Raw genomic sequence first — 5,853 nt, forward strand, 5'->3', positions numbered from 1 at the left:
AGCAACAGCACACTGCTTAGATGGCTTAAGAAACTGATCAACCATTATACCAAGATTCCTTTCTTTTCTGACACTGTTATGGTTATTCCCATCCAAATGATATTTATAATTCAAATTATGATAACTCACATTCATTATCTTGAATTTAGTGTAATTAAAACCCATCTGCCATTTATTTGCCAAACACACTAAATGATCGAAATTCGTTTGTAGAGCAGCAGCATCCGCTTCACAGCTAGCAACACCCAAGACCTTAATATCATCAACACATTTAAGTAATTTATTGACCATTTCTTCATCTACGTCATTGACGTAAATCAAAAACCAAAATCAAAATATTATTATTCCTGATCTCCATATGCAGTAAAACATCGAACTTAATAGAGCAGTGATCACTTACACCCAGATGTTCCCCAATTTCCACCTTCACAACAATTTCTATATTGGAAGTGAAAAATATATCCAAAATAGCATTGTTTCTTGACCAATTAGTGAAGAAAACCATCTTGAACAGTTTCAAAAACCTTTCTCTCTCATGGTTTGAGTAAAAGCAGCTCTGAATTTATATGCCTGACATTAAAATCACCCATAATTATGACTTCATTAACAGCTTAAATCTTTATCTCATTGTGAAGTTTCCCACTAATTTCATCAGCACCATCTGGTGGTCTGTAACAAATTCCCATAAAAAGCCTTTTCCCTTTACATCCACTAATAAAGTAAAAGGTAAAAGTAAAAGTTACTCTTTAGTTCTATAGATCTCTATCAATGTCTAAACAGTAAACTGTAAAGCCTGAATCTGCTAACTTAAACTTTACAATCAGTTTAGTATTAATATTTCAGTCAATCACTGACGCACTCGATCTACATCTCTCTGCTCTGCTCTACAAACACCCGACGCCGCGTGGTCATTCAACGCCAAGTACAGCAGAAAGAAGGAAAAATCCCATTGCCAACAAACAACCCAGCGAAGCTCTCCGTCTTTCTCTTCTTCTCCACGTCTCCCCACAGCTTTTCCCGCCAATTGTGAGTTTACCATTGTGAAAATTACCCGTTCAACAACTATAAGCCAAACCCATCACTCACGTAAGCGTTTAATACTTAAAAAACCTCGGCAACATATTTCTAATTATAGAGTGGGGTGAAGAGAAACAAATGTTTCTGACCGCCCCTGGTTATATTTCATACCCCGAAGAGGAATGGAATATATTACTAACCTAAATACCTACCAAGCCAAAAGGAAATCCACTAATAAAAACCCAAATAGATTCAACCTCGTTGCTATTATTTTAATATTCTCAACTTCAACAGGATATAATTTACATTTTACATAAAGCCACTCCTCCCCCTCTATTAGATAACCCATAACACTGTATTTCAAAAAAAAGTTCTTTCATCAAAATAATTTACATTTAACCATGTTTCAGTTATTCTCATTATATCAAAATCCTCCATTCCTACCAGTGCTCTAAAGTCATCTATTTTATTCCTTATACTTCTAGCATTACAACAGTAACAATTAAGCCTATCTTTATTACTACTTCTATACACATTTCCTATGCTGAACTTTTCTTTAGATCTTATTTTTTTCATTTAGGTTATCCTGGCTCTCACCATTGTTTAGTCCTAGTTTAAAACTTCCCTTACAGCTGAATTAATAGCCCTTGGAAACGAGCCAGACCCTGCCTTATTTAAATATAAACCGCTTATTCCAAAAAGCGACCTTATCCCAATGAACTGATCCCACAAGTCCAACTAGCCAATCTGCCCATCCTTAACTATTAACCTAAGCCTAGCATTCAGCACTAATTACCTACTTATAATTTCATCCCCACACTTAATTCTCGGAAGTATCTGTGATATAATGAAGTTATGGCCTTTTTTCTAATTATATATATACTTTTCTTATTAGTATAAAAGCCCGTCAAAAATGACATTGTTGAATGGTTAACGAATATTTTTGAATTGAACTAAAACCAATTTGTCTGTACCTCCAAAATACACCTACTCTTCACTAATTTCATCAGTCTCGAACTAGAAACTACGCCGAAAAATGAAATGTTACCGTGAACGAAAGTACGTGTACACTCTGAAAGAGACATAAATAGCACTCTTAAGCCTTTTCACTTTATTCTAGGTCAGGAAGTAGAAAACATAGTGCGGACATTCCGACAGATATTTTCAACGCTATCGACTGTACAACTGATAAAATACATTTGGTAGTAATAAACGTTTATTTTTCTTTATGTTTTAAGACAAAGTAGGTAATATATGTGTTAAAATACCAAAATAATATTTATTAATTAACATATATTCACCCCTTAAAACTTTTTAAACACCGCCATAAATTTTCAACTCTTTCGACTGTACAAATGATAAAAGATATTTGGAATAATACATGTTTATTTTTCTTTATGCTTTAAGGCTAAGTAGATAATATATATGTTAAAATACCAAAATATAATTTATTAATTAACATGTATTTAACACTTAAAACACTGACTCCATAACGTAAACAACAGTAGGCCGATTTGTAGTCTAATTTAGGCATTAGCTGTTAACGTAAACGTAATGTAAGGCTTACCTGAAACATTACTTGGTAAATTTTATTTTCCTTTTGGCTACAACTCAATGTCATAAAAGTTTTGAATTAAACTATTTTACTGTAAAATCACCAAAGTTATAGAAAATAAAGAATAAAAAATAAACCTTTCTAACAAATCAACACGAATATTGAGTATTCAACATAAACACCATAGTTGGCCTAAGGATAATCAGGTGATAGTTTTGTTGGTAAACGACTATGTATATTGTTGGCCATTACCAAATAAGGGACATGAAAGAGTTCTCGACAGAGTGACAAAGGGAATAAGCCTTTTATAGTTAGCGATGCTCTTATTTTAAATATTGTAATAAATTGTATAATACGCAAGAGATGTACTTAGAGAAATCCTGGTTTAATCTAACAAATAAGAGATGTACCTACGACAAATTCTAGTTTGATCTAACAAACGAGAGATTTATCAGAAAGGAAATTAAGTTTCCTGTGCCAATCTGGACTTTTTCTATCATGAAAGAAATGATGATAAAGCAATAGGCTGTTTCCGTACGGTGCACAGACTTCGAATAGACGCAGCTGTCCAATATTCATCGCTGGTTTCGATGATCTTATTGTTACATTTTATACAAATATCTCGGACAATATCCGGATGTTTTACAGCTTCTCTACATGACATGAAGATACGCTTTCTTTTGAAGATAAAAGTGTTTGGTTAAATGTTCCTTATTGGCCATATGTCTGAGTTTGTGCTTTTATGAAAGAAAGAAAAACACGAGTATTTTGAAAAAGAAAACAAAAAAATTTCAATATCGAAGTTCAAACGGTATTACATTCTTTTCCTAACTTTTCAAGTTTTATTCCGTCACGTATAGTATGTAATATATTTTCAGTCCTATTTTGTTTTTCTGTTTCAAAAATAGATACGAAAAAAAAGGGCCAACCTCAGTAAAAATACTCATAATCAAACTTAACTCATGTTAACATCGTAAGGATATAATAGAATTTTTAGAAATTTATGAAAAAAAAATACCAAGAGAGAAATCCTTCAGAATCTACAAAGGAAGAAAGAAGTTCATATATTATTGACGATGATCGCACCTTTCATTGATATTGTCTGATGACATTCGGAGACACAAAATGTAAACTTTAGAAATTCAATACAGAGTTTTAGAATAAAATATTTGAAGTTGGACACAGACTGAGTAACACTAGGCCTGGTTTGAATTCTAGTATTAAACATCAAGCCTTACCGTAGAATTTCAGAGAACTTGATAAAAAACACCCCCCCCCCACCACACACACAAAGAACATATGAAGAAAACTAGTAAAGAATATACAATTTGATAGTAATATAGTGTTGTTACGTATCTGCTCGTTTGATGATTTCCCGTAAAAATTCTCTCCTAGAAACTTCAGCGATACAAGTCCTTTCTTAATTAAAACTAGTTTATTCTTTCTCGTTATAAACTTTGTAATACACTTAATTTCCACAGTCACTTTAAACTTGATTACTTTTATACACACACGCTATAATTCACAGCGATTCACACACTTTACTTATGGTGCCTACTGCTCGCTTGACTCGATTATCTGTCTCTATATCTATCTATCTGCCATTGTCTCTGCTTTATTTGCCGGGCTTATATATTAAAAAAGAGGGCGCTGGAACAGATTAGAGTTGCCAGGAAAAGTCACGATCCTTCTAGAAACTCTAGCGCGCATGCTTCCGACGTCGCGTTACTTCCGCTGTCGTAACAGTGTATTAGTGGTAGTGCTGAGCTGGGTTGAACATCGTCAAAAATCTTTGAAGACATACATGAGAAGTGAAACTAGAAATTACATATTAAGAACACATATAAATAATCAATAACCCAACGATGTAAATCTAAAATAATTCATCCCAGTCTACAGTTAGGGTTTGGAACGAAGTTGCTCTTAAAGAAACATCATGTTTGTTACATTTACTGGAATCTTCTAACTGTTCTAACATTGAAGAATTCTTAAACCACGTTTGGGTTACTAATCTGCTGGGGTGTATCCTGAGAAGGTCTGCATGGAGTTAGAAACATGAGACACATTGGTGAATGTGTATTCCTGAGAAGGATTGTTATGGATTTAGAAACATGAGACACATTGGTTAATGTGTATTCCTGAGAAGGATTGTTATGGATTTAGAAACATGAGACACATTGGTTAATGTGTATTCCTGAGAAGGATTGTTATGGATTTAGAAACATGAGACACATTGGTGGATGTGTATTCCTGAGAAGGATTGTTATAGATTTAGAAACATGAGACACATTGGTGGATATATATTCCTGAGAAGAACTGTTATGGAGTTAGAAACATGAGACAGGTTGACTAGGATGTATTCATGAGAAGGTCTGCTGGGGCTAGAAACATGAGACACGAATGCTGAACTACTGAACTACTTTACGTTAGTGTTGAGTTAAGATGGATATGTTTCAGTAACGATATCGAGATTCTGCTAACTTTAATGTATGGTTTGTTCAGCGTGTTCATACTTAGGTAGGTGTGGAAGGATCCTTCAATTACACAGGCCTGTGAATTTAAACTTCATAAAAATTGTTCGGGTTTTAATAACGAACTTTCCATAATTCAGCTATGCAAATTTCGAAAATAATATTAATTTTTTTTCTATCGGGAAGAAATATAACTCTTACTTAGATCAAATTATTATTTCATTTACCACAATGAACATATTTTATTATTATGTTTGTTAACAAAAATACAAACAAACTGAAGAAAAGTGAAGAACATTGACGTCAAACGAATATACATCCTCATTCATCCTGATTTTTTGTATGAAATCTACATATTTTAGTCTCAAAACTACGTGTTGTGGTCTTTTATTTTTCTATTGCGTCTGGAGCATCTCGTTTCAATGACCAGCAGTAATCAGCCATCATGCTGATGTTCCACCTTCCCTGATACCTCCTCTCCAATTCCCTGATGTCTTGATGAAACCTTTCCCCTTGTTTTTTTGCTTGCGGCACCGAAAGTTTCAGGGAAATAGTCAATATGCGAGTGTAAGAAATGAACTTTCAAGCTTCTATTACAACCCAACTATTTGAATTTATCGAACATGTTATTGACAATATTTTCTTAATTTGGGTCCTTGTTGTTTCTTAAAAATTTGTCAATAACATCTTTAAAGGCGATTCACGCTTCTTTTTCGACTTTCCCTAATGTCTTTTTGAATTGTTCATCCGAAGTCAATTTCCTAATCTGAGGCCAACAAAAATCTCTTCTTTAAGTTTCACTTCTGAAAG

This window comes from Limulus polyphemus, unplaced genomic scaffold, assembly GCF_000517525.1.
Source record: "Limulus polyphemus unplaced genomic scaffold, Limulus_polyphemus-2.1.2 Scaffold5377, whole genome shotgun sequence".
Lineage (NCBI taxonomy): Eukaryota > Metazoa > Arthropoda > Merostomata > Xiphosura > Limulidae > Limulus > Limulus polyphemus.